This window comes from Vidua chalybeata, chromosome 25 (genome assembly GCF_026979565.1).
Source record: "Vidua chalybeata isolate OUT-0048 chromosome 25, bVidCha1 merged haplotype, whole genome shotgun sequence".
NCBI classification, from domain to species: Eukaryota; Metazoa; Chordata; class Aves; order Passeriformes; family Viduidae; genus Vidua; species Vidua chalybeata.
In genome coordinates, this window is record NC_071554.1 from 5,194,625 (window position 1) to 5,207,502 (window position 12,878).

The window sequence follows — 12,878 nt, forward strand, 5'->3', positions numbered from 1 at the left end:
TGGACAACTTCTGCTGAGTGAGATGGATTTGACAGGAAAAGGGGGAATGGAGTCAAACTAAAATAAAGCAGGTCAAAATTAGGTGTGAGGAGGAAGATTAGAGATTAGATTAGATTAGATTAGATTAGAATTAAGAAGGAGGAAGTTCTTTGCTGTGAAGGTGGAGAGGCCCTGGCACAGGGTGCCCAGAGAAGCTGTGGCTGACCCTGCATCCCTGGAAGTGCCCAAGGCAAGGCTGGACAGGGCTTGGAGCAGCCTGGGACAGTAGAAGGTGTCCCTACTCATAGTTTGGGTTGGAATGAGATGAGTTTTAAGGTCCCTTCGAACCCAAACCATTCCATGATTCTGATTTAGGGCTGATTGGGCTCATCCTAAAGGACGACCCAAAGCTTTTGAAGGGGGAGGCTCAGAGTCTCTCCCACCTCCCAGGGCTGTCCCCAGAGGACAAAGTCCTTGTGTCCCTGAAGTCTGCTCTCACTTTGCTGCCTCAAATCAAGCGGTTTCTGCTCTTGTGGGTGTTCCCAGAAACAGCAAATTCTCTCCAAAACAGCCCTTCCAAGATTTACTAAGTGTGCCCTGGGAAATCAGAGAAAAGGTGAAGGGCAAAGCAGAGGGGAAAGGGGAGGGTTGGGGTTGTCACACGGCTTTAAAGGGCTGAGGAAATGTGCTTTATCCAGCTACACTGAATCCCCTCTTGCCAGCCTGGAGCCTCACAGGATGCCTTGGGCAAATGAGCCAGGGGCACTGCCAGGAAAACCTCCTGGCCTCCCTGAAATGCCAAGCTGAAACATTTTCAATGTAAAGAATGAAAAAAAAAAAAAAAAAAAAAAAAAAACCTCCTGTCTGTTTCAGATATTTTTATTTCTTTTCATACTTCTGGGATTGAGATAAGGGACAATAACAGGAAAATCTCCGATTCAGGGCACTGGATGAAGAAATTCCATGACAGATTTCCAACAAAACAAAACAAAAAAATCATTCATTCAAAATAAGTGGTGGAAAATTCCTCGTTGTGGCTGGCTCTGCTTTCAGAATTGGTTCCCCCCTGCACATATTTGTACTTCACATCCAAAAATCATAACCATGATTTTTCCCCTGTCCACTACATGAAAACAGAGTCAGTTGAACAGTTTGGGTATTTGGGGGTTTATTTCTGTTTCCACTCCTACTTTCTTCTCAGGACTGCTCAAGGATTATTCGAGGGGTGGGATTCTAAGGGAGAAAACATTCCTCATAAGAATGAGGAAAATGTAAAAAAACACAAAAAAAATCTGAAATAAAAGGAAGTTGATTAGTGGCCCCCAGAGAAATACTTGTTTTTTAATTTTACTCACTGAACGAATCTTTAATTTGTTACTAAAAGATAATTCCTGTAGTGATGCTGAGTTCTGAGGGATGTGGGGCCACTGAGGAAAAGTTTGGCACTGCAGCATTTGCAGCTTTGGTGGTTTAGGGGGCAGTGGAAACAAGGTGTGGTGAGTGCTAGTGACCATTGGAGATCTTGAGGATTTTATCTGTAAAGTATAAAATTATATTTTTAAAATAAAAATTTTAATAATTTTTAAAAGATTTTTTTTTAATAAAGTGAAGAGAATAGACACAAACAAACACACACAGAGTAAAGCAAGGCCTGAAAACCTGGAGGCTTTGCTTCTGCAGTGCCCTTCCTCGGCCTCTTTCTGGCTCCTCTGCTGTGTTTTTCCTGTCATGGCCAAGCCTGGAGTTCCCAGCTCCCACCTGGTCGTGCTGGACACTGCTGGGACCCACCAGCTCCCTGCTGGAGATGCAGGAGGTGGAGAGGGCAGTGGCCTGTCCCTGTCACCCAACTGTCCCTGGCCACGCTGATGCCCCCAGGTGCCTCAGTGGTGGTCACTGCCCTTCCAAAGGGATCCCAAACTCCTTGGAGCACGCTCTCCCAGGGCTGGGAAGCATCCTGCTGTCACTGCCCTTCCAAAGGGATCCCAAACTCCTTGGAGCACGCTCTCCCAGGGCTGGGAAGCATCCTGCTGTCACTGCCCTTCCAAAGGGATCCCAAACTCCTTGGAGCACGCTCCCCCAGGGCTGGGAAGCATCCTGCTGTCACCCTGACTCCGTGAGGATCTGAACATCCCCCGAGTGCAGCAGCTCCAGCTGCTCCTTTGGGACTGAAGGAACCATCCCTGAGCCATTCCTGGCTGAGGCGTGGGGTCACACCAGCTGGCCTGGGCAGAGCTTTCTCCTGAAGTTCACCTCGAAAATGGTGGTAATTTTGTGTGTGGATCCACAGCAGAGGCTGACTCAGGAATATGATCCCATCCAAGCTATTTCTCAAAGTCATCGTGACTGCAGCAGCCTTTCTGAATCAGCACCCAGATAAGGCCTGGCTGTATTTATTTATGGCAAATAATTTTGATAGTCTCCCTTTCATGAAATGAGAAGTCCGTAAGTCTTCATGGTTGGGGCTGTTATATTTAGATAATGTGTTTCTGTGTATTAAATTGAGTTTATTATTGTCAGATATGCTCTTGCATGAGCAAGGACCTCCCTGTGCTGGTCCTTGCCTCACATTGCTCAAAGCTGGCCCAGAAAAGGCCACAGACAAATGTGGGCTGGCAAAGAGCACAGGGGGGCCAGGAGTCACTTCAGCTGCTGCCTGTGTTGCTCGATTTCTCAGCACACCTGCACCAAATCTGTGCAGGCTTTACCAGCATTGCCCAGAGCAGCTGTGGCTGCCCTGGAACCCTGGCAGTGCCCAAGGCCAGGTTGGACACTGGTACTTGGAGCAGTCTGGGGCAGTGGGAGGTGTCCCTGCCATGGCAGGGGTGGCACTGGATGGGATTTGATGTCCCTCCCATCCCAAACCATTCCATGATTCTGTGATTCCAGGGAGGTTTGGGGAGGGCAGTAGTTGGGCACCCTCTCAAAAGTCTCTGCTGGAGGTTCCAGCAAGCAGCAGGAAGATCTTCACTGGAGGGGTGGTCGGGCACTGGAAGGGGCTGCCCAGGGCAGTGCTGGAGTCACCAAGCCTGGAGAGGTTCAGAAACCAAGCAGAGGTGGCACCTCATTCCATGGCTTAGTGGGCAGGGGGGGATTCGGTCCAAGGCTGGATCTGGTGCTCGTGGAGCTCTTTTCCAGCCTCAGTGATTCTGATTCTGCAGAACCACAGATGCTGCTCAGGGGAGGGGTGAAGCTGTGAAGGGCTTTCCAGACCAGCACAAGGGCTGCAGCTGAAGCTCTGGCAGGAGCTGTGGTGTTTTTATCTGGTGTGGGGAGGTGCAGGCAGGCCCCTCTGGTGACGAGGGGTGGGTGATTCCCTCCACCAGCAGTCCCGTAGAGAAACTCTTGTTTCTCTCAAGTGCAGGTGAAAGAAATGTGGTTTTCACTCCGGCAGGTTCAGAGGGCAGAGTGGAATGGTTTGGATTTGGCCAGGAGTCAAGGCAGATGACAGATCCAGTATTCCTCTGAGCTTTAACTCTGCATTCCTCTTAGTCACACTTCAGGCATCCCTTTATTTCCCGGAGCTCCCCCAGCCAGCGACCTGCTCTGTAATTACCCAGCCAATGTCATGCAAACACTGCCCAGGCAGAATCTGGGGCAGGTCGGTGCAGGTTACCTGGTAATTATCTTCCCAATTACCCAGTAATTCCCAGATGAATTACCGGGTAATTGGATAGCATGACCAGCACTGGGCTGGAGACACGGCCTGTTCTTGTCTCCATCAGGAGCCAGGCAGCTCTTCACGAACTCACACAGCCAAAGGGAAGCACAGCTGACAAACCCAGCCTTGCTAAGGGACCAGAGGCTCATTCCTGACTGGGAGTTCCACCCCATGACTTGCTGGTGAATTCCTAGAAGTGATAAAAATAGGATAATGATAAAAATAATAATAATTAATGATAATAATAATGGCAACATAGCAGCAGTGACTCATAGCCTGCAGGAGTCTTACTAAAGGCTCACGCTAAAGAAATCCTCTGTGAGACAGATGAGTGATGCCATGGTTGACTCTCACAATCAAAAGGCAAATATCATGTATTTGCTATGAGAAGTTTTATAGATGTGTAGTTGTGTTTTAACCCCCTTGCATTGCTCTCAGGGCTGCCCTGGGTTTGGGACATTTGGGAGGGTGGGCTCGTTACCATGGCAACAGCTGCCCCCAGTCAGGATGTCAGGCAGTGATCTCCAGCCCTGGGCAGCCAAGGAGGAGTCGATGGACAGAACCTTGGGAGGGGCCAAAGGGTTAAAAGGTGAAACCTCCACTGTGTGGCTGAGCACATGGTGGGGAAATCCTCTGCTCCTGGAGCTGTGATATTTTCTCTATTCAGTCTTCTGTTGGATTTTTGATAAGGTTTTAATAAGCCTTTTACATTTTTGAAAGTGAGGATCATTTCTCACACTCTGGCTCTTTTCAAACCTCAGTGGGAGTGGGGTTGGGCTGGATCACAGCCCTAGGAGGTGGAAAGGTTATTTCTCTACAGAAAAGTGCTTTGATTTATTTGGCGTCACAGATTCAGCAGGACTTTGATGCCAGGTCAAAGCTAAGGATTCTCCTTAGCTCCTCCATCCCATAAACACCCAAGGAGAGTCCCAGACACACCAGCTCTGCCCCTGATGCATGGCAGGAGGCACCTCGTGATCCTGACCTGCTGGGTTCTCCATGGGGCAGTCCCTTGCCGCTTGGAACTTTGGTAAATACAGCCAAGACTTGGGATTATTTCACAGGAAGTAACCAGCTCATCCTAATGACGGCATCAGCCTGCCTTGAACTGCTGGGCTTGGGCCAGGATGACATCACCAACCCGCAGAGACCGACGGGGCTGGCAGGAGCAGAGGGGCTGATTTGAGCTGTCCCTGTGATGCCTTATGATTTTAGCTTTTATATTTTTCAGATCCTGCACTTCATTAGTGCTTAACTCCAAACTCCATATAAAGTGTCAGTTACTGTCCTCACATTTTAGTCAGACAAAACAATTCCTCCAGGCCTGAAACTCAAGGACACACTAAAACCTCAGGTCCTGAAAAATATAAAGAAAAATGAACTGGGGGGAGCAAACTGGGGGTAAATGACTTCATTACCTGAAGCTGTAATTGGAGGATTAACCCCTTACTAGTAAACGGATCAAACTGATAATTGTGTGTAAAACTCATGACCATTGTCCATCCTGGGTGCAGCCTCTGGGAGGCTTTGGCTGCCCAGGGTGTATCTGTTGAAGACCTTTAATAAAAACCCACTTTATTCTCTTAATCTTGTCCAGCCCCTGTTCTAGGGAGCCGCTCCAGGCATCAGCAGGAGCAGAAGGGCAGTCCCTGGCTGCCTTGGCATTCCCAGGTGGGCCAGGCCTAGCCCTGGGCCAGGCTTAGCCTGGCTGGTCCCTGCTGCTCCTGTGCTGTCACTCACAAGGACTCAGGTGTGGCACCCTGCTGGCTCTGATTAGTGACAAAATCCACTTTTTGAGGAGCAATCCTGCACTTCCCTGAGCTGTATTTCCTGGGAGATCTCTCTGCTCTGTTTCTAACAGCCAGGTAGATACAGATGCTCACCGTGAGACATCAGTGCCGGCAGAGAAAGCCAGATCTCAAATTGTAGCCACACAACAACACCATTTCCAATGAATGCATGGAAAAATTCATTCCTTCCCCAAAAACATCCCCCATGGCATCACTCCCTGCGGGAAATGGATTTATAAAGAATTTTGCAAAAATTACAAAAAGCTAAAATCCATTTATCCTCTGATGGAATGGCATTGAGTTTTACATCTCTTGTGTCTCACTATTCATTGAGACTGATAATGGAATAAAACCTTTTAAAACACCTCCCAGTTACCCCTTCTCTATAAAAGAAGGGAAAGCTGGGAAAACCAACAACTCCCAACCTTTTGGAAGGCCAGAGCATCCTGGTGGGTGGTGCTGCACAAACACAGGTGAAGAGGAGAAGGGGTTTTTTTAGGTTTCCAGTCCTGGGCTCAGCTCTGTGAAGATTCAGAGCAATATTTGTTGTGGGTTCCAGATGTCTGGAAGTGGCAGAGGATTGGTGTTCACTCAGACAGCAATTCTTGTCCTGCTGGGGATCAAATTGGTGTCATTGTCACTCCAGGCTGTGCAGGAGCCGGTGTCAGCAGGCTCAGAAAAGAATTAGATTTATTTATTAGATTTATTCCTGGGCTGCAGGTCCCTGAACACATATTTAAAGGGACAGGGCAGGGATATCTGTCAGGTGTTTCTGCTGCAGCAGCTGAAGGGTGAGCAGGGGGGAGTGGGCAGCAGAAAGCAGCTCTGTGCTCTCCTGAAATAGCAACGCCACTGCTGCTCCAGAGACAGAGCCCTGGGCGAGCTGGGCCAGCAGGCTGACCCATTTCTCTCAGGATTTTTTCCACATAAATAACTCCACTGAAAGAAACCATGGAAAGGCTTGCAACTCGAGCCTCCAATGTGGTTGGTTAAATCTCTCCTAACTCCTGACCTGCAAATCTGTCTCGGTTTGGAAAGACAGGTGTCTGCTAAGGAAGGCAGGAGCCTCCCCTGAAATGAAAAATGTAGACCCCTCCCCCTGAATTGTTATAAATTTGAAATTAAGGGGTCTCTCAGGTAAAAATATGGGAGCAGGAATAACAGTTCTTTATTAGGGAAGAAAACAAAAAGATAAAATAAACAATGCAGTGAACCAAAACAACACTGAGAGAGTCAGAACACAACCTGACACCCTGTTAGGGTGTTGGTAGCAGTCCAACTGGAATTGTGGCTGCGGTCCTCCTGGAGTGTGAGGTGTGGTTCTGTGGGAGCAGGGATCCTGTAGGAAAGGGTGCAGTCTTCCTGCAGTGGAAGAGGCAGCTGTTCCTCAGGGAAATCCAGTGCAGGAAAAGCCGTGCTGGTGTCCCCAAAACCCAGATTGTATCCAGGTAGGAATGCTTGGCTCCTCTCTCTGGGCAGAGCATCTCACAGTGGGATGCTGTAACTTTTCTCAGTCCTGCAGTGACATTCAATAGGCCATTAACAGCAGATGTCTCCCCGCAGCGGGGGAGGATTGGTTTGTGGAAGAGATGAAGAAAACTGCCCAATTAAGAGAAGATAATTGCCACATCTCTAGCAGATGGCAATTGAATACATCCTGCCTTGCAATCTAGGACACCCGCCTTGTCCCCTGTGGGGAGGAAGGGAGCAGAGGTGACCCAGGAGTCCCAGCAGAACCAGGACTGTAAATGGAATCAGACCTCAGAACAGCAAGGACTCCTCTGCGAGACATTTTGAGTGTCTGACACAAAACCTGAGGTCCCTCAGGACCTTTGGGGTAAAAAGGAATCGTGATTTTTTTTCTCTTCCTTTTGTCTCATAGTAATTCACACACTTGGGGTGTCTTCCTCCTTCATCCTGGGCTATCCAGCACTTCTGCAGGGCTACTGAAGACCTTTAGGAAATCTGGAATAATTCAGTACTTCCATCCCTCCAAGCCCTGCTGCAGTTCCTGAGTGCTTTAAGAACCCAGGCAGGTTAAATAAGGAGCATCTGCCCAGATGTGAGTTCATTTCCCCTGTCAAAGGGCTCACTTTGGATCAGCCATCCCTTGGGTTGTTTTCAGTGCTGCTAAACCAGGCTTAGCACATTTCTGCTTCCCAGGATTGCTCACAGCATCTTCCCAAGGAGCTCTTCATGGCTGCCTGGGGTTTGGCCCTGGGGCCATCACAGCCCCATCAAACCAATTAAAACATTGGTTTTAATGTTCCTGTTTCTGCAACAGAAACTTCAGAAAGCAGGAGTCACTTCAGGGGAAGAGTTTCTTTATCAGTCTGTCGGAAGGACACACACAAAAATGTTTAGCAGCTTTGAAAACACATTTTTAAAGAGCAGACTCCCTTGCCTGGCAGCAGGGATTGAGGCTGTGAAGAAAGTTTTGTCTGTAGTGGGGTCTCAATAAGATCTTCAGGCCACATCAGAACCTTTATTATCAACAGCCCCCTTATCTGGGCACTGCAAATGCCACTTTCAGAGACTCCAGTGATCCCCTGGGAGCAACATCCCCCACTGGGCAGTTTCCTTCCATCAGCCACAGTCCCTGGGTTGATGGACCTCACTCCTTGGGTAAAAGCCTTTAAGGAAGTGGTTGTCAAGTTCCTAAAGTTCCCATGACTTGTCCATGTCCCCTTCCTCGTTCCTTTCTTCCCATTTCTCATCTGAATCCTGACAGGGTTTTTCCTTTGGTTTTAGAAATTTCCTTCCTTCCTTCCTTCCTTCCTTCCTTCCTTCCTTCCTTCCTTCCTTCCTTCCTTCCTTCCTTCCTTCCTTCCTTCCTTCCTTCCTTCCTTCCTTCCTTCCTTCCTTCTTCCTTCCTTCCTTCCTTCCTTCCTTCCTTCCTTCCTTCCTTCCTTCCTTCCTTCCTTCCTTCCTTCCTTCCTTCCTTCCTTCCTTCCTTCCTTCCTTCCTTTCCTTCCTTTCCTTCCTTTCCTTCCTTTCCTTCCTTTCCTTCCTTTCCTTCCTTTCCTTCCTTTCCTTCCTTTCCTTCCTTTCCTTCCTTTCCTTCCTTTCCTTCCTTTCCTTCCTTTCCTTCCTTTCCTTCCTTTCCTTCCTTTCCTTCCTTTCCTTCCTTTCCTTCCTTTCCTTCCTTTCCTTCCTTTCCTTCCTTTCCTTCCTTTCCTTCCTTTCCTTCCTTTCCTTCCTTTCCTTCCTTTCCTTCCTTTCCTTCCTTTCCTTCCTTTCCTTCCTTTCCTTCCTTTCCTTCCTTTCCTTCCTTTCCTTCCTTTCCTTCCTTTCCTTCCTTTCCTTCCTTTCCTTCCTTTCCTTCCTTTCCTTCCTTTCCTTCCTTTCCTTCCTTTCCTTCCTTTCCTTCCTTCCTTCCTTCCTTCCCTTCCTTCCCTCCTTCCTCCTTCCTTCCCTCCTTCCCTCCTTCCCTCCTTCCCTCCTTCCCTCCCTCCCTCTCATTTAAACATTTTAAAGGATAAAAATAGAACAATAGAGTTCTGATTGTCTTTGTCTTTTGGGGGAAGTCATCTCCCTTCCCCGAAGGACACCTGTGCCTGCTGTCCACCCTTCAAGGAAAGGCAGAACTGGTTTTCCTCAACATGAATTCCACCTGGTTTCCTTCTCCACTTTGAGCTTTTGGAAGGGTAAAATCCCCACAGTGACCTTTCTATAACTCCTGTCATGCTGAAATTCTCCCCCTTGGCACGGAGAGAGCAGAGCTCTGGTGAATCTGTGTCATGCCCTGTTGTGGATGAAGATCTGATGAAGATCTGTGGGTGAAGATCTGAAAAAGCTCCTCCTTTTTGCCCTGTGCTTTTCTCTGCCTTATTGAAGTTTCATCTTGGATAGGAACCAGCAAAATGTCCAAGGACTGTTAAAAAGGCTGAAATAGGTGCTTGGTCAGGTGGAGAGCCCTGGCTGGTTTCTCTCACCCACATAAGCAGGAATATTCAATTTAGAGTTCAGTTCCTGCAGGAATGTGCCTGTGCCTCAGACACTTTCAACCACAAATTGCCAGGAGCTAAGTGAGAGGTGATTTTCTGCTGGAGAGCTGAGAACACTCCACGTCCCTCAGCAGCTGTAAAACAAAGCCCTGGAAGGGGGTTGGAATCCCCTGGGCTCTGCAGCAGGGCCTGAGGCACAGCTCTGCTGTGGCCTGGCTTCTCCATCCTCCTGTGATGGGCAATAAAGAGAATAAAGATGTCATCATCTCTGTCCCTGCTGAGGGGGAGCACTCCTGTGACAATGAGCAAAGCCCAGGAATTCCTAGTGTCATACCTTGACCCCCACTGCCCCTCTCGGTTTCCAAGGAAAAACCTCCTCTTCTCCTCCTCCACGGACTGCTCTGCTGTCAGTGGACCTCAGAAAACATTATTGAAAGGGTCCTTTTTTTATTATTTTATCACTCTTTGTGAAGTTAGAGAACTAATTTGAACAGCCAACCCAACGCTCTTTTTACAGCAAAGAGAAGAGAACCCCGTTCACTTTCTTTCAGACATTTTTATTCAGGATTGTGCAATTTTTTTTTCTTTCTTCTCCACGAGTGGCAGAACAAACCCCTCAGTGTTCCGTGATGGGCCCCCAGACCCTGCTGTACCTGTGACAGGATGAGTAATAGGTTCCTCCCTGGTGCAGAGCTGCTCGTGCACAGCAAGCTCCTGTTCACTCTCTTTATTTATTCTGTCTTATCTTCCTCACATTTCATCACTTTCTTGTTATGTTTGCTCAGTTAAGTCATTAAGACCACTTTGTTTTTTCTCTTTCCACGTTTAGCCCTAGGAAAGCAGCTAAGCCTGTGTAATCGATTTAGCATTTAATTTCCCTAAAACCCCCTCCTTCCTGCCATCAGTCTGGGGCCCTGAGACATTCCCACTCCTGCCTGGACTGGGTGGTGTGAGAAGGAAATCTCTGAGCCAGCTCACGGCTCTGAGAGGCGTTGGAGAGGTTTCTCCACCTCCAGTGCAGGTGCTCTGCTACCTATAGGGGTGTTCTGGGTTAAATCCCTGTTTCAGTGGGTTGGAAAAGGGATAAATGACTTGTTAGGAACTTCTTCATTTCTGTTCTCACCCGTGGTGGTGTTGCTGAATTAAATCCCTGCTTCAGTGGGCAGGAAAAGACAGAAATCTCTTCTAAGGAACTTCTGTTTTTCTACATTTCAGTTCTCACCTGTGGTGGTTTTGCTGAATTAAATTCCTGTTTCAGTGGGCAGGAAAAGAGAGAAATCTCTTGCAAGGAATTTCTGTTCTTCTGCATTTCAGTTCTCACCTGTGGGGGTGTGGAGAGCTGAGCTCTGCTGTTTCCACGTTATAAATCTACATGGTGGGGAGTTAAAAAGACCAAAAGGGAAAGCAGGGATATCCAAATCCAAATAATCTGGCTTTCAAAAAATTGCAGGGACATTAAGATTGGAAAAGAACTCCAAGATCCAATGTTTGACTGAATCCCAGCTGAATCACACCACAGAGTGCCACCTCCATGTGTTTTTTTTGAACACTTCCAGGGCTGGTGACCCCAGCATTGCCCTGGCAGCCTGATCTTCTACCCCCTGGGCTATTTACTCAAGATTTGGGTCTTTGTTCTGCTGAATGAGTCAAGATTTTGGGTTCCCCTTCTGGAGACAACAATCCCAGAATCCTAGAAATGACCTTTAGGATCGTTGGGTCCAACCATTCCCCCAGCGCTGCCAAGGCCAGCACTGACCCACATCCTCAAATGCCACCATTGAACCATGTCCCCCAGTGCCACCACTGACCCACATCCCCAGGTGCCACCACTGACCCACGTCCCCCAGTGCCACCACTGACCCACATCCCCAAGTGCCATCACTGACCCACGTCCCCATGTGCCACCACTGACCCACGTCCCCATGTGCCACCACTGACCCACTTCCCCATGTGCCACCACTGACCCACATCCCCCAGGTGCCACCACTGACCCACATCCCCCAAGTGCCACCACTGACCCACATCCCCCAAGTGCCACCACTGACCCACGTCCCCCAGTGCCACCACTGACCCACGTCCCCCAGTGCCACCACTGACCCACGTCCCCCAGTGCCACCACTGACCCACATCCCCCAGTGCCACCACTGACCCACATCCCCAGGTGCCACATCCACCTGGTTTTTAAACCACGCCAGGGCTGGGGACTGCCCTCTGCCCTGGACAGCCTGTTCCAATGCTGGGCAGCCCTTTCCATGAAGAAACGAGAACACAGCTTGGAGGCTCCCCCGGACAGCTCCCAGGGCAGCTCCCAGGGCAGCTCCCAGGCTGGCAGAGCTCGTTTGTGCCACCCAGACCAGGCTGACCCAAAGCCAGGTCCCCTCCACCCTGCTGGGGATGAACCTGGGTCCCAAACCCAAGCTGCCTGGGAATTCCCGTCACCCCTGAGACCTCACCTGGTCCAGGGGGTAAGCAGAGCCCTGCCCTGTCCCCCAGCACCTCCTCAGCCAGAGGAGCTTTGTTGGAAATGGATTTAAATGGATTTTAAAGAGGATGATATTTGAAAAAAGAGCCCTGACGAACAAAGCAATCCCAGCTGAGCCTATTACACATCATGGAGTTAAATAAGGATTTTACACGGGCTCTAACTGGGGTTTAAATCCTGGTTCTGAGCAGCTGCTGAGCTCTAGAAAGATGCAGGAGGAGGTGCTGAGGCACAGCCCTGCCACGAGCTGAGCCCCCCAGCCCTGAATGGGCACATTCACAGCCCAGAGTTTCTATCTGAACAAGGAATTTGCTGACTGCTAATCTCTGCTGATTAATGATGTTTTCACAAAGCCACCACAGAAGGTTTGCTGGTCTTGTCTAGAGAACCAGACTTTGGCCAAGCAAAGCCCTTTATCCAAAAATGTATTTGTCTAGAAAGCGCCATTATTATTCTTAGGAATGCCAGGTATGGATGCCCGTGTTTCTTGTTCTTATTAAATGCAAGTTGTTCTACAGATAAGGAGGCGAAAGAGTACAAGATAGGCGAGGTTTGTCAGGACAGATAAAATCTTCAATTAGACTAAAAGCAGCAGGAGAAAATTCAGACAAACTTTCAGACACGGAAGCAGACGTGAAAGAAGCCTGGGTGTCCAAGAGCTGACAAGTTTCTTTCTGCCCATTTATCACAGGAAAGATATCACCCCCTCCCCAAAAATAATAATGAAAAAAATCTTGCTTTTTTTGGTTTAATTCCCATTAAAAGGGGATTAAGGCAGAGAGGAACAAGGGAGACTTGTTCCACATCCACAGTGTGGGTTCCTTGCTGCTTTCTGAGTCAGATAACTCTGCTTAACAGCAACCTTTAGCTTTTATCAACGTCAAAGCCAAATCTCTGCTGCTAAAATTATTCCATCTTTCATCTGGGTGTTTGACTGCTCCGGAGCTGAGCTCTGGCGTGATCCAGTTACTGGGACAAGGGTCCCTCTGAACATGTGGGTAAGAAGATCTGCCTCTCATACC